The sequence below is a fragment of the Ailuropoda melanoleuca genome, chromosome 3 (assembly GCF_002007445.2).
Source record: "Ailuropoda melanoleuca isolate Jingjing chromosome 3, ASM200744v2, whole genome shotgun sequence".
NCBI classification, from domain to species: domain Eukaryota; kingdom Metazoa; phylum Chordata; class Mammalia; order Carnivora; family Ursidae; genus Ailuropoda; species Ailuropoda melanoleuca.
Window position 1 is genome coordinate 66,110,863 of NC_048220.1, and position 25,654 is coordinate 66,136,516.

At 33.7% G+C, this 25,654-nt stretch overlaps 1 long non-coding RNA gene across 1 annotated transcript in view; it reads right to left on the reverse strand.

Annotated features, from left to right (window-relative positions):
• LOC105241504 overlaps nucleotides 1-25,654 on the reverse strand; it is a 121,217-nt gene that overhangs the window by 47,355 nt on the left and 48,208 nt on the right. Inside the window, exon 4 of the long non-coding RNA XR_004624147.1 lies at nucleotides 5,771-5,900. This is a non-coding gene — a long non-coding RNA (uncharacterized LOC105241504). The remainder of the gene's footprint in view (nucleotides 1-5,770; nucleotides 5,901-25,654) is intronic.

Sequence of the window (25,654 nt, forward strand, 5' to 3'; positions counted from 1 at the left end):
TGATACTGGAATTTGAACCCAGGTTTTCCATATGCCGGAACCCCTAATGATATCAGTGAAAGAAATGAAATAACCTTCAACTATAAAGCACTAAAGAATTTTGAAAAAGGCAACTGCTAGTTTACTGAAAATTACTAGTTTTTAACAGATTCTACATAGTCAGGAGAAGGGCAAATAAACATTTTAACTAATGTTCAACAAGATAATGCCTACTATTAACTGTTTCTGAAAATAAGAGGTGTTTAATAAAATTTTGGGGTACTGAACTGAACTAATCTAGAATGGCTGATAATATATATATATATGTACAATATTTCCCTGTCACTTCCCAAAAGATACATGAACATGCTCTCACTAAAGATAAAAAAAATTAAATTTACTAAATTATAATATATAATTAATATGTTAGAAAACTGTTGATCATTAGGTAGAAAAGATGTGTGTATGTCAGAGGTTGCAGGGGTGGGGATAGTTACATATATATGGAGAAAGAAATCTCACATACAGGATGGTGCGTTTAGTCCCTAGTAAAATCAATACCATATTGATTTAGGATCTAGAAGTGGACGAAATAATTAAGAAAATTTCCATTTAACTCTTAAAATCCAACAATTAAAAATTTTATTCTGAAAGCTACTTTCCTTTACATAAAGCATTCCAGTGATTTCTATAATTTTCCTATTTGGATAAAGCTACTTGAAATAATAGCTCCTAATAATTTAAATAATCTGTTAAAATGCTGCTAACCAGGTCAGAGTTAAGTAGCTATGGTTTTAATTCACAAACATATGCTCTGAATAATCTTTGCCTATTTTTACCAATATTTAAAATCTACACTATCTATACCATTAAGATCATTAAACCAAGTTAAGGCTCGTGTATCCTGTAAATTTTCAAAGGTCAAAATTTTTGTTGCTGATAAGTGATCCGAAGGTCAACTTTATATATGTTGAAATAGACAAAGCAATTTAAACTGCTACAATCAAGGAGCAAAGTGGGACTAAAGCACACCAAGTACGTATACTTTATACGTATATATTCAAAAGCTCTACAGTAGACTCATAGAGATTAAATGCGTGTGCATACACACCCCAAAAATTACCCCTCTGAAGATACAAAGGAATTAAGAGTATCTAGAGACCAACTTGTAAAAATTTTATCAGTATGCCTTATGTCTTCTTCATAAATAATCATAAATTATATAATTTAAGTAAATAAAAAAAATATGCACCAAAACTGTAGTATTAATTAATATCACCTAAGATTATTACCGAAGATAGAATTACAATTAAGATGGAAATGATTAATAAAATCTGTTGAATTAAGCTTATAAAATTAGTCTCATCTACTGTTTTAATAATTATATTTTTCAGGCAATTTTTATGTAAAATTGTCAATCTTGTCACATTTAAAACTTGTATATGATTTCTAAATAGGTCAATTTTTAACCAGTTCAGAAAGTAAAAAAGTTTTAAAAAAAGAAAAAAGAATCACATAGTAATTTCTGAAAATGTTTAAATAATTTGTCACGGTTACTCAGATGTCAAGGTAGCTCATCTTACTCACTGTTACATTCCCAGACCAAGAACAGTGCCTGTGACACTATAAGTAGTCAATTACAACTGAGGTTTCATCCTTTAGCAAGCTGTACCAAATCATTTTTTATTAAGATTTCCCACCCTAAACATTGAGTGCATGTATGCCCATGCCCATTTTTCTGGTAAGAGGACTAATATCTTTAATAACAGACTGAAGTGACTACATGGCACCAAAAAAAGTTAAAAGCTACAGATTTAAACAAAATATGGAACTGCTAAATGTAAGCTGTGTCTCTCAAACACACAGTAGAGAGCTGAGGTACCTCTAAGAACAACAGTTCAGAAGAAAGAGGTCAACTCTGGAAAAAAGGGGGTTTTTTGGGTTGCATTTTTTTCATCTTTTTTTTACTGCTCTTGTTGTTTTGCCTGTTAACTAAAAGTAGATTACTACAATTGCTCATTTAATTCAACTGCCACAAATGCAGTTACTGAGTTATACTACAGCACACTTTAGAAAGGAACACTATGGTTATCATTAAGTTAAATGTACCTACCAAAAATGAACAAATATGAGGTTACATACTAGATAATTATCTTTGGAATCCAGACATTAGTTTATTAAATACTCTGTTTTATTAATTCCTGTAGTCCTTGCTTACTCTAACTCAGTAAAATAGTGGCTAAATCTTACCTGATAAAGAAAGCTAGATTTCACATTAATGTTCCCTTATAACCACTTAAAATCTTTTGGGGAGTCTGGGTGGCTCAGTCGGTTAAGCATCAATTCTTGGTTTCAGCTCAACTCATAATCTCATGGGTCGTGAGATCAAGCCCTGTGTTGGGCTCTGAGTTCATCAAGAAGTCAGCTTGATGTGGTCCATATATACAATGGAATATTACTCAGCTATCAGAAAGAACGAATTCTCAACATTTGCTGCAACATGGACCGGCACTGGAGGAGATAATGCTAAGTGAAATAAGTCAAGCAGAGAAAGACAATTATCATATGATTTCTCTCATCTATGGAACATAAGAACTAGGATGATCGGTAGGGGAAGAAAGGGATAAAGAAAAGGGGGGTAATCAGAAGGGGGAATGAAACATGAGAGACTATGGACTATGAGAAACAAACTGAAGACTTCAGAGGGCAGGGGGGTGGGGGAATGGGATAGTCTGGTGATGGGTAGTAAGGAGGGCACTTATTGCATGGTGCACGGGGTGTTATACGCAACTAATGAAGCATCAAACTTTACATCGGAATCCGGGGATGTACTGTATGGTGATTAACATAATTTAAAAAATCATTAAAATAAAAAAAAACCAGTATCTTTTAATAGCTCCAAAAAAAAAAAAAAAGAAGTCAGCTTGAAGATTCTCTCCCTCTCTGCCCCTCCCCCACGCTCGTGCACGCTCACGCACGCTCTCTCTTTCTAAAATAAATAAATAAATCATTTTAAAAAAATCTTCTAATGTTGAGTATACCTATTTTGTAGGTAAACACCATACAGCCCTGCCCCACCAAGCTCACTGTACATGCTCATCCTCATGCCAGATGTAACTAAGATGATCCAATTCCACACTACATTAAGAAAAAGGCAAGTTTCAGATTTTACACTGCCTGATTACTAAGATCACATTAGCTCACTACTAGTGGTTTAGTCACTGTATCAACTATTCGTATTAAATCTTTGGATGCAATGAAAGTTAACAATGCTATTTTTATGTTGTGCAAAAAAAAAATCATTCAGTCTGTTTTCCCTTTTTGATTACAGTTCATTTAAGGAAAAAAATGTTGCGTATGGCTTGACAATGTTTTATGTGTCTTCGGCTGATAGAACACACAAAACGTTTGAATAGGCCCATTTATTTGAGCAGACATATTAAATAATACTTTAAATGTGAACATGCATGTCATAAATTTTGTAGTCTCTTTAAAGTAGGATAAATCTGGTATTTAAAATAGTCTTTGTTCAAAGCCATTTTTTTTCTAACAGTCATAAAGGGACTCTGATTTGTGCTGCATGAACAATGCCAGCATCATCATTTTAATGTTATCCATATGGGCTTCTAATAATAGATAAGAGTCTACATTTGTATTATATGTCTTAGAGACATTTAAAATCTAGATAAGGAAAGGCTGATTTCATTGGCCCCATAGTTAAAGGAAAGCAGACCCTAATTAAAAGAATTCTGTTCTGAATTAACTAGTTTGACATGTGCTAATTGACAGTTCCTGTGAAATGGTTCTAATTAAAGTCAATATGTCTTTTTCAATTAAAAGGAAATTAAGAATATACTAATATACATTAACAACTTAATCTGCCTTCAATATCCCATACATCAGCTGCTTTTTCCCCCCTAACGTTATTGAAGAACCATCTGACATGAATCATCTACTGTTTGCTTATGGTATCTCATTATTACTTCACACGAGCACAGCAGTAGTATATGTCCCCTTGAGGAAGAGAGTAACCTGCATATGATTTAATTTTCAGAGCTCCCAACTTTTAATTCATTAAAAATAAACCCACCTTTCTGAATTTAGAAAATGGACATTCTTATTAAGAATTTTTGCTAACTGAAAACAAAGACAAGAGTTCTCAATTAGTTGGTCTTTTTACTATAGGCTTTAGAGGTAATTGCATTCTGCTGGAAAGGAGGCTGGACTATGTTTTCATCATTTGGCTTGATTCAAAGCAAAGCTTGATTTGAGCAACATACAGAAAACATCCTTCAAATTTGTTCTGTTTCCCAAGTGAAATTTTGGGGAAACCTCAGGTGGGAATACTTTGCATTGTATATACAATAGGAAAATAGAAAGCAAGATTGTTTAAATGCCAGCACTAACAGAAGGCCCATCATATTCACTGAAAATATAACATTAGCAAAGCTGTTTATAGCAACATAATTAAATATTCAAATATGCTTTACAAAGCTACGGTGTTAACAATTTTAATGCTAGCAAAAGTAATATTCAAGCACCAATACTAGTCTACACAGCATTAAAATCACATGGAAAACTATGGAAAAGATTAAAACTATTTTGGTTTGTAGATGATTATACAAATAATTAAATGATTATAATTAAAAATATTTTAAAGAAGTTTTAACACTATTAAGATAATATATGCAGTCCTTTCATATGATACAGCTGATATTCTGATGGGAGTTCCATCACAACGCCCTTCTACAGTTTAAAATTCAACCATAAAATGTGGCTACTTAGAGAAATAGGAAATTATTTTAATTTCACTAACATTAATGTATGCATGTTTAATACACAGCAAAAAACAAAGGTAAACAAGTCATTTTCACTTTTCCACTTTTATTCACTTATATTTTAAAACATTAAATTTGCTATCACTTCTAGCATTCTGAGTTTGTGTGGGAGTGATGGAGAGATAGTCAGCCAGCCAGTCAATGCAAGATCTCCCCTTGAAAGCATTTTTCCCAAATGTACTCTATTATGCTTTTCCAAGTAGTTACCAAAAACTTTAATGGGGACTCTAAAATCAGGTGAAGTCTAGTAAATTTCCAGAATGAATAAATGCATACTAACCCACGTTCAAAAAAACACCTCCATATGATTATAAATATATTCAGACTCACTAGTCAAAATGCAGTGGTCTTTATCACCATTTGGAGCCCCTAGTTTGATTTTCAATCTCAGGATCTTGCTCCTCGAGCTGGCATTGACAAAATGCTGAAGTAACAGCATGTACTCAGTTTTCTGAAATGGGAGGGAAGCCAATGCAGCAACTCTTCTGCCCAATTAAAGAGCATTGTCTATAGCAGTCCTACATAACATAAGGCCTGCAGACTGCACACAGCCATGAAGCAATTGTTCATGACCCACCTACAGATTTGAGAAGTGGATCAAGTAGGAAGAAGACAATATGGTACCCATTTCAGGAGCAAGACATGCAATTGTTCCACAGATTCTACCTCTTAGTTTACATGTTATAATACCCTGTATCTAAACTCATGATAAAAATCAATGTGATTGGTCAACCCTAACAAAAAGGCATTCACTATACCCATGCTAGACTAGTACAAAAACTTCCTAATGGGCAGAAACTATATAGAACTAAAACTAGGAAAAACCTATAGCATTCATCTGACAGCTTATCTTCTTTGAGAAGTCAATAAATATTTATTGATGATCCTCATGGTTTATACTTTCTATAAGAAATTCTTTTTATCTCTTTCTCTTGCTCTTGTCATTTACTTACCAATGGGCGACCATGAAACTTATTGCCGAACTGGAACACTTTTAAAAATGAACTCAGCAGGGAGTGGTGTCATGGATGATGACAGAGTAGGAAGCTCTAGAATCATCCCTCCACCAAAACGATTATCAAGCTGGTAAAAACAAAAACAAAAACAAAACAAACACCTGTTAGAAACAACTATTTCAGAACTCTGGAGTCTAGTTGAACACTTGTAGCATCCAGGGGAGTACCTGATGAAGAAAGAGACTAAGTTTTAGTGAATTTCAGCATTACACATAGCAGCTAAAATCCATAAGCCCTGCCAAAAGTAACCATTGGGACAACAGCCTAAATTCCTGATGCAGCTTTCTGGCATCAGGGCAGACACTAAAGACCTTCTCCTCTAAAAACTAAAGTTTACTGTGTTTTGATCTACACAGCAGTTCACTGTGTGACCAACACAGAGGCCTGGCCATTGGCTCAACCCATCAGGTTGCTCTGCTTGCATCACTGAAGGAAGTCACAGAGACATACTACCCCTTTAAAAATTTTTCCCCTCATTGGATCCAGGTATTTAAGGAAATCTCTGTCAGGTCACTGGCTGACCAAAGAGGTAACAGAATACATACTTCAGTGACCACACATGACAAGAAATACAGTCTACAAAAAAAAAATGTGGAAAAGTCATTAAACCAATGAATGACTGCAGCCTTCATCAAGTAACAATAGCAATCCTTGGTGTAGAGGGAAGAATTTGATATTTAGAATTACATTACAATATTCAAAATGTCTAGATATCAATAAGAAAATGAGAAAGCACACAAATGGAAAAATATTACTGATTCATAGGAAAAAAAGAAGTTGACAGAAACTATCCTAAAAAGCCCAGAGACTGAACTTAGTAGGCAAAGACTTTAATTTACTACCTTAAATATGCTCAGTGAGCTGAAGAAAGCCATGGACAAAGAACCAAAGTAAATTAGGAAAAGTATGTATGAACAAATAAGGAATATCAACAAAGAGAAATCATTAAAAAGATCAAAGTAGAAAATTATGGAGCTAAAAAGTACAAAAGATAAAACAAAAATTTCATGAGAGGCATTCAACAGCAAATATAAGCAAGGGAAAAAAAGAATCATCACATCTGAAAGCAGAGCAATTATAATTGGCCAGTCTGGGGAGAAAAATAAAAACAAAGCAAAATGAACAGGGCCTAAGAGATGTCTGGGACACCATCAACATATCAATATATACATTATGGGACTCCCAGGAGAAGAGAAAGAAAAGGAAGCAGAAAAAAAAATTCTGAAGAAATATTGTCCAAAAGCTTCCCAAATTTGATGAAAGATAGAAATATACACATCCAATAATCTCAACCAACTCTAAGGAGGACAAAGAAATCCACACCACATTATCATCAAATTGTGGAAGGACAAAAAATCTTGAAAGCAACAAGAGAAAAGCAATTCATCAAAGACAAGATATCCTCAAGAAAGATTAATGGCCTATTTCTTATCAGAAACGATGAAGGCCAAATGACAGGAGGACCATATATTTAAAGAATTGAAAGGAAAAAAATGTCAACCAGGAATTCGGTATTCAGCAAAACAATGCTTCAAAAATGAAAAAGAAACTGCAACATTCCCAGATAAACAAAAGCTAAAAGGAATTCACTACTAGTAAGTAATGCTAATGGAAGTACTTCAGGCTGAAATGAAAGGATACCAGAGAGTAACTCAAAGCCATACAAAGGCATAAAGATCACTGATAAAGTGATTATTTAGTATTATTTATAAATATAAAACCTAGTATTTGGTATATAACTCTTTTTATTTCCTATATCATTTAAAAGACACACACAAAATAATAATTATAAATCTATGTTAATGGCCACACAATGCATAAAGACACAATTTGAAAAGAGAGGATAAAGCTAGAAAGGAATAGAGTTAATGCATGCAATTGAAGCTAAGCTGGTATCAATTCAAACAAAATTTTTATAAATTTAGGATGTTAACTGTAATCCCCATAGTAGCCACTAAGAAAATAACTAAAAATATACATAAAAAGAAAGGAATACATCTGAAGGCCAATGTAACAATGTGTCAACTCTACCCAAATAAAAAAAATTTTAATGAAGAGGGAATCAAAATGGTATACTAGAAAAAAAAATCAAACACAAAAGAAGGCAGCACTTGAGGAAGTGAGAAACAAAAAAAGACATGACACATAGAAAATGAATAGCACAATGGCAGAAATAAGTCCTTTATAACCAATAATCACTATAAAAGTAAATGGGTTAAACTCATTAATTGAAAGACAGCTATTCAGCCTTATCAACAATAGCCAAACTATGTAAAGAGCCCAAAGGTCCATCAACTGATGAATGGATAAAGAAGATATGGTATATACACATACTAGAATATTACTCATCCATCAAAAAGAATGAGATCTTCCATTCACAACAACATGGATAGAACTACAGTATGTTATGCTAAGTGAAATAAGTCAGTCAGAGAAAGACAAATACCATATGATTTCACTCATATGTGGAATTTAAGAAACAGAACAGATGAACACATGGGGGGGCGGAGAGAAGGAGACAAACCATAAGAGACTCTTAAAGATAGAAAATAAACAGGGGTGATGGAGGGAGGTGGAGGGGGGATGGGCTAGAAGGGTGATGGGTATTAAGGAGGGCACTTGATATGATGAGCACTGGGTCTTGTATATAAGTAATAAATAACTGAATTCCACTCCTGAAACCAACTCTGCACTGTATGTTAACTAACTAGAATTTAAATAAAAATTTGAAAAAATAAAAGACAACTATTGATAGGATGAATTTAAAAAAATATATGACACAATTATAAACTGCATATAAGAGTCTCATTTTACACCCAAAGACACAAGTTGAAACTGAAAGGAAAGAAAAAGGTATTACACGCAAATAGTAACAAAAAGGGAGCCCAGTTCACAATATTAATATGAGACAAAAGGATTTTACATCAAAAACTGTTGCAAGAGACAAAGAAAGACATTTTATGGTGATAAAGGATCAACTCATCACAAAGATATGACAATTATAAACATCTATGGCGAGGATGTGGAGAAAAAGAAACCCTCATGCACTGTTCATGGGAATGCAACTGGTGCAGCGACTATGGAAAACAGTATGGAGGTTCCTCAACAAATTAAAAATAAAATTACCATATAATCCAGTAATTTCACTACTTGGTATTTACCCAAAGAATACAAAAACACTAGTTCAAAAAGATATATGCACCCCTATGTTTACTGCAGTATTGTTAACAATAGCCAAGATATGGTAACAACCCAAGTATCCATAGACAAGTGAATGGATAAAGAAGATGTGGTGTATATATACAATGGAATATTATTCAGCCATGAAAAAGAATGAGATCTTGCCATTTGCAACAACATGGATGGATCTAGGGTGTACAATGATAAGTGAAATAAGTCAGTCAGACAAAGACAAATACCATATGACTTTACTCATATGGGGAATTTAAATAACAAAACAAAAAAGAGACAAAAAAAGACTTAAATACAGAGCACAAAATGGTGGTTGCCAGGGGGAAGGTGGAAGGGGGGATTGGTGAAAGGGATAAAGGGTATTAAGAGTACATTTATCATGATGAACACTGAGTAATGTATAGAATTGTTGAATCATTATACTGTATACCTGAAACTAATATAATACTATGTTATACTTTAATTAAAAAATAATTTTAAAAAAATTATAAACATATATACATCAATCAACAAAGCCTCAAAATATATGAGGCAAACACAGTGACAGAATTGAAGGGAGAAAGACAGTATATAGTAATATTTGGAAACTTCAACAGGCTGCTTCAATAATGGATAGAACACTTAGACAGAAAATCAGTAAGGAGAGGACCTGAATAATAATATAAACCCAACTAGACCTTACAGACATGTACAAAACACTCTATCCAACAATGGCAGAATATTTATTCTTCTCAACTGCACTGGAATATCCTCTAGAATAAACCATATGTTAGGCCATAAAGCAATTTCCAAATTTTAAAAAATATCAAAATCATTCAGAGTATCTTCTCTGACCACAATGGAATGAAGCCAGAAATCAATACCAGAAGGAAAAATGGAAAACTCAAACACCTGGAAATTAAGCAACATACTCTTTTTTTTTTTTTTTTTTTTTTTTTTTTAAAGATTTTATTTATTTATTCGACAGAGATAGAGACAGCCAGTGAGAGAGGGAACACAAGCAGGGGGAGTGGGAGAGGAAGAAGCAGGCTCATAGCAGAGGAGCCTGATGTGGGGCTCGATCCCATAACGCCGGGATCACGCCCTGAGCCGAAGGCAGACGCTTAACCGCTGTGCCACCCAGGCGCCCCAGCAACATACTCTTAAGCAACCAGTAGATCAAGTAAGGAATCACTAGGAGACACAAAAAATACTTTGAGATAAATGAAAATAAAAATACAACATACCAAAACGTATAGGGGGCAGCAAAAAAAGTGTTCTGTGGAAAATTTATGGCTGTAAACACCTCCATTTTAAAAAGATCTCACATCAACAACCCAACTTCACACCTTAAGGAACTAGAAAAAGAACAACAAACAAAACCCAAAGCTGAGAGGAGGTAAGAAATAATAAAGATTATAGCCAAGAGAAAGAAAATAGAGAAAAGAGAATCAATGAAACCAAAGGTCAGTTTTTGAAAAAACAAATCACAAAAATGAGAAATCTTTAGCTAGACTAAGAAAGAAAAAAGAAAAAATGCAAATAACTGAAATAAGAGATGAAAGCAGGGACACATATTTACTTTTTCAATACTGTTTTGGCTACTGGAAGTCTCTTGCAGTTTCATATACATTTGAGGAACTGTAGTTTAATTTTACAGAAATTAAAAGGACTATAAGAAAATACTATGAACAATTTTATACCAACAAATTAGACAATCTAGATGAAATGGATGAATTCCTTGGGAAACATAAATTACCAAGACTAACTCAAGAAGTAAAAAATCTTAACATTCCAGTAACAAGAGATTGAATCAGTAAATAAAAACAGCCTAACAAATGAGAAATCAGGACCATATGGCTTCAAGTGAATTCTATCAATCCCTAAAAGAAGAATTAACAACATTGCTTCTTAACCTCTTCCAAAAAAACACAGAGGAAGCTCTTTCTAACACTTTTCATAAGGTCTGCATTAAACTGACACAAAAGCCAGACACAGACACCATAAGAAAACTATAGACCAATATCTCTTATGACTATATATAAAATTCCTCAACAAAATAGTAGCAAATAAGCTCTGAGAGCACATTCTAAAATTATACACCATTGGAGCACCTGGGTGGCTCAGTCAGTTAAGCACCCAGCTCTTGATCTCAGCTCAGGTCTTGATCTCAGGGTCATGGGTTCAAGCCCCATGTTGGGCTCCACGCTCGGCATGGAGCTTACTTAAAACAAAAAACAACAGCAACAAAAAACTTATACACCATCACCAAGCAGGATAAAAATTGGGAATGCAATGGCAGTTCAACATATGAAAATCAATGTAATGCATACCACACTAACAGAATTAAACACACACACACACACACACACACACACACGATCATCTCAATACATGCCCAAAAAAGCATCTGACAAAATTCTAAACCCTTTCATGATACAGATGCCCAAAAACTAGGATAAAAGGAATTTCCTTAACACAGTAAGGGGAATTTATAAAAAACCCATAGTTAATATAATACTTACTAGTGAAAGAATGAAAGCTTTCCCCCTAAGATCAAGAACAGGACAAAAATGCATGACCACTGCTCTTCAACACTGTATTGGACATTCTAGCCAGAGCAATTAGTCAAGAAAAAGAAATAAGATGCATCCAAATTGAGAAAGCCTTTTAGAAGTAGAAAGAAGTACAACTATTTCTACTTGCAAATGGCATGATTCCACATATACAAAATCCTGCAGACTCTACATACACACATACACACACACGAAAACCTACTAGAGCAAATAATGAATTCAGTAAAGTTATAGGGTACAAGATCAACACAATTAGTTGTGTTTCTACATGGCAACAATGGACAATCTGGAAATTAAGAAAATAATTTTGGGGCGCCTGGGTGGCACAGTCGTTAAGCGTCTGCCTTCGGCTCAGGGCGTGATCCCGCCGTTCTGGGATCGAGCCCCATATCAGGCTTCTCTGCTAGGAGCCTGCTTCGTCCTCTCCCACTCCCCCTGCTTGTGTTCCCTCTCTCACTGGCTGTCTCTCTCTGTCAAAATAAATAAATAAATAAATTTAAAAATCTAAAAATAATAATAATAATAATTTCATTTACAATAGCATTTAAAAGAATAAAATACTGGGGAATAAATTTAACCAAGAAAGTGAAATACTTATATATTGGAAACTATAAAGCATTGCTGAAAGAAATTAAAAAAGCTCTTAAAAAAATGGAAATACATCCTATGTTCATGAACTGGAAGACTGAATATGGTTAAGATAACAATACTCCAAAAAGAGAACTAAATTCCTCAAATTTATATGGGACTACAAGAGACTCTGAGTAACCAAAACAATATTCAAAAAGTAAAATGCAAAGGGGGGAATGAAGCATGAGAGACTATGGACTCTGAGAAACAAACTGAGGGACTCAGAGGGTAGGGTGGGGGAATGGGATAGACTGGTGATGGGTAGTAAGGAGGGCACGTATTGCATGGTGCACTGGGTGTTATACGCAACTAATGAATCATCGAACTTTACATCAGAAACCGGGGATGTACTGTATGGTGACTAACATAATATAATAAAAAAAACATTAAAAAAAAAAAGTAAAATGCAGCTGCAAAACTCACATTTCCCAATTTCAAAATGTACCATAAAGCTACCCTACCCAAAAGAGTGTGGTATTGACCTAAGGACAGAAATAGAGACCAAAAGAATAGAACTGAGAGTCTAGAAATAAACTCAATCACCCATAACCAATTGATTTTTGACAAGACCATTCAACAGGGAAAGAACAGTTTCCAACAAATGGTGCAGGGATAAATGGATAACCACATACAAATAATGAAGGTGGGCCCATAGCTCACTTCCTATACAAAAATTAACTCAAATAAATGGCCTAAATATAAGAGCTAAAACTATAAAATTACCAGTAGAAAAAAAACAGAGGTAATCTTCATAACCTCAGATTTGGCAATAAACTCATAGATTTGACACCAAAAGCAGGAGCAGTAAAAGTGAAAGACAAATTGGACTTCATAAAAAATATAATCTTTTTTGTTCCCTAAAGAACATTATCAAGAATGCCAAGGAACAACCTAAAGAATGGAGAAAATTTCTGCAAATCATATACCTGATAAAGGATTAATAATGAGAATATATAAAGAGCCCTTATAATTCAACACATAGTCAAACAAACCCAAATAAAAAGTGGGCAAGGGACCTGCATAGTTTCTCCAAAGAAGATATAAAAACAGCCAATAAACACATGAAAAGATTTTCAGTATTTAGTCATTGAAGAAATACATGATGAAAAAACACTTCATATCCACTTAAGATAGCTTTAATCAAAGAATAAATTAATAAAAATAATAAGTGTTGGCAAGGATGCAGAGAAATAGAACCCCTTGTACATTACTGGTAGGAACGCAAAATGGTTCAACTGCTATGGAAAACAATTTGGCTATTCCTCAAAAAATTAAACACAGAATAGCCATATGATTTAGAAATTCTGCTCCTAAGTATATACCTAAAAGAAATGAAAACATATGTCCACACAGAAACTTGTACATGAATGTTTATAGTGGCATTATTCGCAATAGCCAAAGGATAAAAATAGCCCACATGCCAATCAGTGGATAAATGTATAAACAAATTGGGGTATGTATGCATTGTGTGTATGCATATTCAGCCACAAAAAGGAACAAAGAACTGACACATTCTACAACTTGGATGAACCTCAAAAACATTACACTAAGTGAAAAAAAGCAGACACAAAAGGTCACATATTGTATGGTCTACTTAAGTAACTGCTTATAAGTTTCAGTGTGGTTTTCTTTGATCCTTTCAAACACCACGAATTTTTCAAGTAGTGATACTGTATTTACATGAATTTAATCTACAGTCTCCACAGGGTTTCATATAAGAGGCTTTTCTCAGCACTTTAGTCTCTTCTATTTTAATCTCTTCTCTAATGTTTCATTTTTGTCTTTTCTCATAAAAAAAGTACAATTATACGTATAACCTAGCATTAAACTACAATTATTTTAGAGTGAGAAAATAAAGACAAGTGCATAAGGAAAATGCAAACAGGGTGAGGACCTCTCCAAAATTCTAAGATGTGATCCTTAAAAGTACACAGTTTCTGTAAGGAAATGTAAATGTTTACAGGCTTCATCAAGAGACAGGAGAACTTAGGCTTGGTCAAGACCACATAAGATAAGAGACGTTAAGAATCCTAATACCTTTTCATTCTATTTGGGGGAAAAAATGTATTCCCAAAGTTTTTAATCCTTAATATGTAAATATTTGTATCATATAAAATTTTGTAATAGGTATAATTGTACATACAAATATGCTATTACTGGACAACTAATTTTTAAGAGAAAATAAATTTATTTCAAAATGCTACTTGCTCAACTAGTTATGAATTACTTTGGAAATGCTCTCCTCAAACAAATTTTCTGAATTTATTTTACAACTTTAAAACCAAGTAAAGAATTACAACAAGATATCACCTCACACCTATCAGAATGGCTGAAATCGCGGTGCCTGGGTGGCGCAGTCGTTAAGCGTCTGCCTTCGGCTCAGGGCGTGATCCTGGCATTATTGGATCAAGCCCCACATCAGGCTCCTCCGCTGTGAGCCTGCTTCTTCCTCTCCCACTCCCCCTGCTTGTGTTCCCTCTCTCCCTGGCTGTCTCTCTCTCTCTGTCAAATAAATAAATAAAATCTTTAAAAAAAAAAAAAAAAGAATGGCTGAAATCAACGACACAAGAAACAACAGGTGTTGGCAAGGATGTGGAGAAAGGGGAACCCTCTTGCACTGTTGGTGGGAATGCGAACTAGTGTAGCCACTCTGGAAAACAGTATGGAGGTTCCTCAAAAAGTTAAAAACAGAACTACCCTATGATCCAGCAAAGGGATACATACACCCTGACGTTTATAGCAGCATTATCTACAATAGCCAAATTATGGAAACAGCCCAAGTGTCCATCAATTGATGAATGGATAAAGAAGATATGGTGTGTACATACATACACATACACACACACAGGAATACTACTTAGCCATAATAAAGAATGAAATCTTGCCATTTGCAACGACATGGATGGAGCTAGAGAGTATTACGGTAAGTGAAATAAGTCAGAGAAAGACAAATACCATATGATTTCACTCATATGTGGAACTTAAGAAACAAAACAAGCAAAAGGGGAAAAAGAGAGAGAGAGAAAGACAAACCAAGAAACAGACTTTTAACCTTTTAACTGTAGGGAACTGACGGTTACCAAAAAGGAGGTGGGTGGGGGAATGGGTTAAATTGGTGATGGGGATTAAGGAGTGCACTTGTGATGAGCACCAGGTGATATATAGAAGTATTGAAACACTATATCGTACACCTGAAACTATATAGTACACTGTATGCTAACTGAAATGTAAATAAAAAATGTTAAAAAAAAACAAGTAAAGAATATTTTGGGGCACTATAAACAAAAACAGCATACATTTCTCAAAATTGTTATAGATAAATGGTATTATTGCTAACAACATTACTATGATCTGAACATAAAGAAATTCAATATCTTCATGCTGAAAAAAATGAATTATTTCTCCAAGACTAAGTATCTCTTTGCTAAATATCATTATTAGGTATCCTGAAAGTTAATAAAATCAAAGTGAAGCACACAAAAAGAAACTTTGAATTCCTTTATTCATTTATAGACAGTAATATGAAGTAAACACAAAACCCACATTTCATTTTGTGTTTATGTAAATAATTAGAGAGTTCTGCTTATGTCTTGCTTTGATCAAGCAGACTTGTCTGTGAAAAAAAGAAATTGCTGTTGGCAATGCTAGCTAAGCCCACTCTATAAATTCTAGAGTCCAGGAAAATATATTTTTGCAAGAAGTCTATTCAATCAGAAATCAGAATTGGGAACATGGAATGTCTTGGCCCTACAGGAAAAAGCCCCATTTTTGTCAAAATTGTTGTTATTCAAGCACTTCTTTCTTTCTCTACTATGTCTCCCTACCTTGACTATATAGAAATAGTAAGGCATCCTCTTAATATATGCATTATGTTTAAAACACAAACATGTTGGGACACCTGGGTGGCTCAGTGGGTTAAGCGTCTGCCTTCAGCTCAGGTCATGATCCCAGAGTCCTGAGATGGAGCCCCGCATCAGGCTCTCTGCTCAGCGGGGAGTCTCCTTCTCCCTCTGCCCCTCCCCCTCCCCCTAAATAAAATCTTTTAAAAAATAATAAAAGATAAACATGCTTGCTACATTCATTTGTTCATGAGTTGAAAACAGAAATATAACATTTTTTTATTTTTTAAAGATTGTATTTATATATTTGAGAGAGAGAGAGCAGGCATAAGCAGGGGGAGTGGCAGAGGGAGAGGGAGACGCCAGCTCCTCACTGAGCAGGGAGCCCCACGCAGGGCTCGATACCAGTACCTCAGGATCATGACCTGAGCTGAAGGAAGATACTTAACCCACTGAGCCACCCAGGTGCCCCTATAAGGTTTTTTAATATCCTTCTGGCTTTGCCATATAAAATAATTGCTCCAGTCACTCTTAATTTATATACCATGACTTTTGTGATACTTTTCTTTTTGTATTAAGTGAGTATTCATCTTAGGTATCTCAAAGGACAACAACTTTTCTCCTGATTCTGATCCCTTTATAAGGATTCAAGATTCCTAGATGCATGGTAAAGAGACAGTAACTTCCTTGACAGAAAAAGAAGGATGTGCAATATGCATGTACATAGGTCACTTTCTAAGTGTTTGCTTTAGTTAGCTTTCTCTTACTGTGAATATACAGAGCTTCATTAAATGGTGCCAATTTTCAATAAGGCAGCTTACATACAGAAAAAATTACATGAGAAGAAACCCAATGATTCTGAAATATTCCGTCCAAATTAGTGTACTTCTAAAACATAGCCCTTTCCTAAATTTTTGTAATACATTCAATAGAGTACTTTTTTTAAAGATAAAATTCTTCCACATGCCTCAGTGATTCATAGTAGTTATTACGACAGACTGTGATAGATACCAAGTAACTCAAAACCCAGTTTCCTGGGCTGAGTTTCTATTAATGCAATGTAGGACATATATGAAAAATGCTGAAGCAGGAAACAACATGGAGAGCAATGGAGATATCATGCTATCAGTTTAGGTTGCTTGTGTGAAACCTTCCCATTCTCATCACCAGAGCTGTAATTAAAACCCGGGCTGCCTTTAACCAAATATAAGGTTGTGTCCTCTTCACAAAGCTGTCAATCTTTCAACTAGCTGGTTTACAGGTTCTGAGAAAAGACATGCTCCTGTTTTAAACATGTGAATGAAAGATACTGCTTTGGAAAATTTAATTAGATGGAAAATGGAGCTTTTTTTCCTTCATTCCACATCACTGTGGAACAGTGACAAATACAGGACCTTGGATTGTTATCTTGCTGAATTGTTTTTACTTATTAATTGATGTGTGTTTTATTGTCCCCACATACAAATTCATATCCAAATGTATATACTATACTCAAGTACATTTAATGTAATAGATATTTATAAATCTAAGTTGATAAAATTTTGACACAGATGACATCATGAATGTGTAAAGAAAAGAAAGGAAATGCCATAGCCTGAAATTAAAAAAAAAAAAAGATAAAATTCTTATTAGTTCTCTCGCATTCATGTTTTCATTAAACATGTCAATAATGTATACACTACATGATTTCATATAATTTGAATCAAGGGTCAGTTAGAAAACATTGCACTTTTAAATTTGCTAATCAATGCACAGGTTTAAACACTGTGTGCCATTTTTCCACTAGATTTTCTAAGTGCTCTTTTCAAAAAGAAATGAAGTATTATGCTTCAGTTTCTTTTAAAAAAAAAAAAAGATTTTATTTATTTATTTGACAGAGACAGCCAGCGAGAGAGGGAACACAAGCAGGGGGAGTGGGAGAGGAAGAAGCAGACTCATAGCGGAAGAGCCTGATGTGGGGCTCGATCCCACAACGCCAGGATCACGCGCTGGGCCCAAGGCAGACGCTTAAATGCTGTGCCACCCAGGCGCCCCTATGCTTCAGTTTCTTTACAAGTAAGTCTTATAACAAAAAAAAAAAAAAAAGAAAACTGTAATGATAATATCCTTTAGGATACGCTGAAAGTTAACTTTCCTTGGAGCCACTTAAAGTAGTCTAAAGAAAGATTTAATAGTCTTTCTTGCATTATTTTTCATCTGGCTAAAACATTATACATAATATGAGTTAAAAGCTAACAAAAACAAGGAGGAATGAAATTACTATTATTTTTATCACTTAAGAAACTCAAAAATGGTTGAAACAATTTTTCCAATACTTTTGCAAAATTCTTACCTCTAGTCAAAGTTCTAAGTAAATATGTCATCCCCAAAGGAGAATTTGTCTGAAAGCTACAAACCTCTTTAAGCGATCTGGAGAAGATTTAACTATGACTTGTACATTTCTAAGCTGTTTACTGCATATTAATATTGCCTCTATATTTTAATTTGCAAAAATGCACAGCAAAAGATGTAGGTGAAATGTATGAAATAGAAACGTTCCTCCATGGCATGCCAGTATCTGATATAGTTTTAATGAAACAACTGCACTGCAAATAAAGGAATATAAAAGAAAGCACCAGGGAAGACACAAGTTAGAGGGCAGCACAAGTGAAACAAAAACATAAAATCAAACAGGAATGAATATCATTGGATAAAGGCTCTTCAACAACTTAAAAAATACCCTGAGCCAAGAATCTGCAATTGAGCACAAATTATACTTAGGTAATTTTTTTCTATTTTACTAAAAAGAATTTATATTCACCATAATGTTATGTAAAAGCCTCATGACTTTATTTATTGCCCTTTTGAAAAAAGCACTAAGATTAGTTGACCTGGATTCTTAACACAGATTTTTCTTTGATTTAGAGGGAGATGAAAAAAGAGGAAAACAAGTAAGAGAGAGAAGAGGAAAAGGAAGAGAATGTACTAAAAAACACCTATAATAACTATTACAGAAGATTAATAATCTTTTCAAGTGAGAGAAAGGGGGGAACATTTTGGTAGGAAATGCCATAATTTTAGTCATATGTCTTAAAAACTTGTTTCATATTTGTGAATGTGTGCGTGTATTCCTTCAGCCAGTTAGTTACAAAAAAGGGATGACAGACATGAGTGATAGAAAATAAATGCTGTCGATCTACTTCTGGGAACATAACAAAGTGAATTTCTCCTGCTCCAAACACAAAGAAAGGGTGGAAAGAATAAAACCAAAAAATTAATACATAGCTTAGAAATATCCAGGCTCCAAAAACAGAGAGAACTCAAAGCCAGAGTTACAAGAGTCAAAGCTGAGAACATGACAACTTAGAGAAGCACAGAGTAGAAATGGTGTAAGAGCCAGTAGCTGAGGTTTTAAGGTCTGTATGTAGGGACAGAATATGGGGCCCACACAAGTAGGGGAGTTAGAATGAAATAACTGGGATACCAGAGTAAAAAGTTCAGATAATCAAGACTGCTCACTCTATAAAAAAGTGTTAAAAACAAAAACAAAATCTCTGCTCACAAGCCCAGAAGAGAAGGAAGGAAGCTGGCTCTCTGCCAAAAGCTCTGTGTAGGAAAAAAGTTTCCTATGAAACAGCAAAACCTGAAGATAGGTTTGAGGTCTGAATTTACATTACACGCATGGTATGGTAATCCCATGCCAGATAAAAAACAGAACCGAATAAGGAATTTTTACATACTATTATGGTATGATCTCCAGGAAATATTAAATGAAAAAAGCTAGGTGCTGAACAGTGTGAATAGTATGCATGTCTTTATCTAAGAAAGGAAATAGAAATACATAGACATACACATTTGGTTCCATTTTTAAAAAAAGATATCAGTCAAAAGCTAACTAAATTACTCATCTGTGGGAAAGAAAAAAGAGTAGAAGGAAGGATAGAAGCCAGAGTTTTCCAAATTTATCTTATTTTCTAGATTTTTAATATGAAATTGTAAATATCTGATGTAATTATAAAACAAAACTGAATCAAGAATTTTAAAAGTGCTCCCCAAATTTGAAAATAAAATCAAACAAACTAATCCATGTACCAAGTCGATGGGTTTAACAAACACACAGAAAACAATTATTTCAAGTGACTTAAAAACAGAGTAATTTCTGGGAAACAAACTGAGGGCTTCAGAGGGGAGGGGGGTGGGGGATTGAGACAGCCCAGTGATGGGTTTTAAGGAGGGCACATATTGCATGGTGCACTGGGTGTTATACACAAATAATGAACCATGGAACATTGCATCAAAAACTGGAAATGTACTGTATGGTGACTAATATAACAAAATAAAAATTATTAAAAAAAAAACAGGGTAATTTGATTACAAATCATCAGTGGGATATACAACAAGGACCAAAGAACTGCAAAGAAGTTATAAACTATATCAGTAACCATAATACTAGTAATGGCATTGGTGTTGGTATACTGATATCAATATACAAAGAGCAATTAATTATATTAAGGTCACCAGGAATCAACATTTTCAGCATAAAAGAAAGAAAAAATCATACAAATACAAAACCAAGAAAAGTTAAAAACCCCTGTAATCCCAAATTTGAAATGGAAATATCAGGCTATACTCGTATTTTTCTTTAAAAAAGTTTGTATTTCCTAGCTGTTCATATTTCCACTAAAAGGGCCTAGAAACAGTGACAAGTCCATGCCACTGAGGACCCCATTATCTAAACTGTGGTCTCTAAATATAATTTTTGCACTAAAAGGAACTAGGGTAGATACTGATCCCAGTTCTAGGGTAGAAAACAGACAATATGAGCCTGAAATATCTTACTGTACCAGAAAACAAAGTTTCATCAACAGCTGATGGTGTTGTGTCAAAAGGGCTCAGTAGTTAACTTAAAGAGATGGCAAAAGATGGGACAACTTTAGGAAAAAGATAATATCAGTGGGTTAAAATATCAAATGTGTTAAAAATCCGTATGTTCATAGCAATAATAAAAAATGAATGTTCATAACTGCCTTTGCAGGATGCCAGGGAACCAACTTAGCATTCTGAAAACTAGTAAATAAAAGGAAAAAAATCACGCATATTTTCTTGTCTTTTCTTTATTAATTGTACCTCAGAAAAAGTAAATAGTTGATGAGGGCAATTATATATGAAAAAGAAAGTTAGATTTTACAACTCTGAATGGCAGGATGAATCTGGGCAATGATCATCAACAGGTGCTAAAATCATTATGCAAAGAGCAGAGGGGGAACTTAACAATGTACAGATCAGGCCAACAATACCTAAAACTATTAGTCAGTCTTAACATCACACACACAAAAAGAGCAACCACATGTTATATGCCTCCTGGTGTGATACAAAAGAAAAGTATACAATACCACCTATGAAATATTCTTGCCAAAAAAAAATCAAGCCTGTGTAGTCTCTTAAGATCTAAGTACTGGTTTACAGGAAACTGACACAAAGTAACACATTTAACAACACCTCAGATGCAATTAGCAAAATCCTGAAAGTAGGTGTACAAAAAGGAGTTAATATATCAAGATTGAAACTGCTATCCTTAGAAAAGTGTGTTTGCAAGACTGGCCTTTGGCTGCTGTCTGGGAATTTGTATTTCAGCAGAATTCCCACCATCTCAGAACTGATAAGACTGCTCCGTGTGCCTAACCTGTTTGTACAGTGGACAATGTGGTTTATGCTTGACATCTGCTCTCCTTCTATAGTATTTTGGTACATGCCAGGCAGAAGATGCCTACACAACCAGCCTCCAAAAAAAACCCTGAGCGCTGAATCTCTAATGAGCTTTCCTTTTAAATATTTCACATAGTTGTCACAACTCATTACTGAGGGAATTAAGTACAACCTGTAACGGCACTAGGAAAAGACTCTTAAGAGACTCATGCCTGGTTTCCTCCAGACTTTGCCCCATTCGCCTCTCCCCTTGACTGATACTGCTCTGTATCCTTTTGCTATAATAAATCACAGCCTAGAGTACAACTATACTGAATTCTATGAGTCTTCCTAGTGAATCAATGAGCTGAGCGGTGGTCTTCAGAATCTCCAACACAAAGGGAAAATTTACAAATTAATAAACTGATCTGTTCCATAAGTTGCACAAGAAAAAAAAGGTGTAAAAATCTACGAAGAAATTTAGTAATAAATGCTTAATTACAGTATTTTGTTTTGGTTCCTGTGACTAAAGATGGAAAACACTAACTGAAAATTTTATGATTCAAAAACTATAAAACCTAAAAAGAAATATAAATAAACTTCCAAATAACTATACAAGTCTGTGGCATTTATACCCTTTAAGTCATTCAAATTTAAAACTGCACTAAGACTTTTGGGACATTCTGTATAAATACCCAAAATCTGACTCAAGAAGAATATTGAATCCAGGGATGTACTGTATGGTGACTAACATAATATAATAAAAAATCATTTAAAAAAAAAGAATATTGAAAACCTGGATATGTTCATAAACATCAAAAAATTAAATCATCAGCAAAGTATCTCTCCACAAGAAAGCATCAGGCCAAGTCTCTTGTTTATACACAAGTATTACCAAATCTTAAACAGATAACGCTTATTTTAAATAAGACATTCCAGAGAATAGAAAAAAAAAAAGAGAAAGCTCTTCAGCCATTTTATAAAGCCAGTATAATCTTAATGCTCAAAATGACAAAAACTGTGTAAGAAAACACAATAGGACGTTCAAATTTACTAACATCAAAAAAAGAAATTATACACAAAATATTAGCAAATTTGATCAATTTATAATGCAGTGTGTCTCTATACATCATCTCCATATCTATATATGTACTCACACATAATACATACATGTACCTACACAAACTACATCATGATCAAGTAAGGCTTAGCCCAAGAACTCAATGATTAATTAACGTAATTTCCCACATCAACATATAAAGAAAATCCATATGATCTTTTAAAAAGATAAAGGAAAAAAATTCAATGTCTATTCATCACCTTTTGTAAAGAATCTTTTAGCAAGTTAAGAGTACAAGGAAATTTTCCTAACCTGATAATTAATGGGAAAATTTTAAAAGCATTTACTTTAAAGTTAGAAACAAGGTGAGAATGTTTGTCACTACATACTGCTTGTATCCAACCTTTCCTAAAGTATAGGAAATGCTAACCAACTTTAAAAGTATTAAAAGCATAAGGACGGGAAAAAAAATAGTCATTATTTTCAGATAACATTATTACATAAAAGATCCCAGAGATTCTATAAATTGCCAAAACTAATAAGATAGTTCAACAGGGTTATTGATACAAGATCAAAATACAAATAATTAATAGCATTCTTATGTACAAACAACAACCAAGTAGAAATGTAATAAAAGATCTCATTAGCAATAGAAACAAAATCAGAATGTACCTAAGAGTACGTCTAACAAAATCAGAGTAAGACCCCTATAAAGGAAATTATAAAACTTTATTGTCAGGCATAAATGGAAACATAAATGAATGGGAAGATATACTATGTTGGTAGACAGGAAGGCTAAGTTTCATGAAAATGTCTATTCACATTAACTCTATTAATTCCAGTAGAAATCCCAGGAGGGTTGTTAACAGTACTTGACAATAGGACCCTATAATTCACATGTAAGAGAAGATACTGAAAATAGAACAATTTTCAAGAAGATGGACAAGATGGCAAGACTTACCTTAAACAGGCTTCATCATATTATAAAGCTCTTATAATTCATATGATATAGGATAAACAAAGATAAATCAACCATACAGAATAGAGAACCCAGAAACAGATGCATCTATATATGGATATTTGATGAATGAAAAAGCTGGCAATACAAATCACTGGGAAAAGGAAAAATTATTTTAAAAAATGATCCTGAGAAAATTTTTACACATATGGGGAAAAATTAGATTGCTGGCTCACAAAATAAATCCCAGGTGATTTTAAAAACCTAAACCTAGAAAGCAAAATTGTAACACTTTTAGGGAAAAAAGCAGGAAATTAGCCATATGGCATAAACTAAGGAAAAGCTTGTTTAAACAAGATACAAAAAAGTACAAGCATTAATGTGAAAGACTAAAATTTTTTACACGGTAAGTTTAAAACTTCTATATATCAAGACACCATAAACAAAGTAAAAGTATACAAAATGGGACACATTTATAATGCACACAACCAAAAATGAATTATTATAAGGAATTTCTAAATCAAAAGGAAAATAACAACAAAAAGGAAATAGAAATAGGCAATTCACAGAAAAGAAATTCCAAATGGCCAAGAAACTTATGAAAGGTTGCTCATCCTCACTAAATGTGAGGTAAATGAAAATTAAAATAAAATAACATTTGTTTTAATATATAGTCTATATAGTCTGTAGTCTAAGTATCAGCTGGTATGTAAAGGAAAGGAAATCTTACGTACTGCTGACTGAGGCATAAATTGATATAGCTACTTTAGGGAAAGATTTGGTCACATCGTGTAAAGTTGATAATGATTGCAACCAAGAAATGCATACCCTAAAAAAACTTTCACACATAAAAAAAAGAAACATGCATAAAAGTGCTCATTGCAGCATTATTTTAACAATTAAAAACTGGAAATGGTCTAAATGTCCATAAATCCATGTGTCACTATAGACAAATCTCGAAAACATAATACTGAATGAAAAAAATAAGCTCCAGAAAATGAATAGTATATCATTTGTATGAAGTTTAAAACATTGCAAACAATGGTCTATATGATAACTTTTCCACAATGAAGAAGATGTTCTCTACCTGCACCATCCAATACAGTAGCCTAAGCTACATACGGATATTAAACAGTTGTAATGTGGCTAGCGTTCCTGAAGAACTGAATGCATTTTATTTTATTTTAATTAATTTCAATTTAAAGAGTCAAATGTGGCTGGTGGCTACCTTATTGACAGAGCAGGTCTATATGATTTACTTATACATACAAACATAGAAACATAAAAACTTGGAGGAAGAAAACACATTAACTTCAGGATAGTAGTTACTCCTGGAGAAGTGAGGTGGGTGGGAAAGGAATGTGAAGGGATTTAACAGTCTCTGGGATCTTTCATTTCTTTAAAACAACAAAAACATATAAAGCAAATATGTCAAAATACTATTTGATAAAATCGACTAATCTGTTTTTTCAGTATGTTTGAAGTATTTACTGTTTCTAGTATTTGCTATTTCAAATGTTTCATTTTCATTTCTTTGAAGTATTAATTTAAATTTTTAAATAACTTTTTGAAAGTAAACAGTGTTTAAATCTTTATCATACCTATAGATCTAAACCCAGGTGATCAACTCTAATATAGTCTCAATGAATATATATTTATATTCATTTATATATATATATATATATAAAACATTGAGGAAAGCAAACAACACAGCAAAAACTGTGACACAATATACTTGCTTAGTTTCTAACTTGATTTTTACAAGTAATTTTCAAAGGTCCAAAGTGAAATTTCAAAAATGTGTTATTTTATTTAGATTCTAAATATACCAAGTGGAAATGACTGTACGTTTGTCTTATAGATTAATTAGACGTATTAAAAGTATATTAAATAAAATGGTGAAAATAGCACTGGACCAGGGTT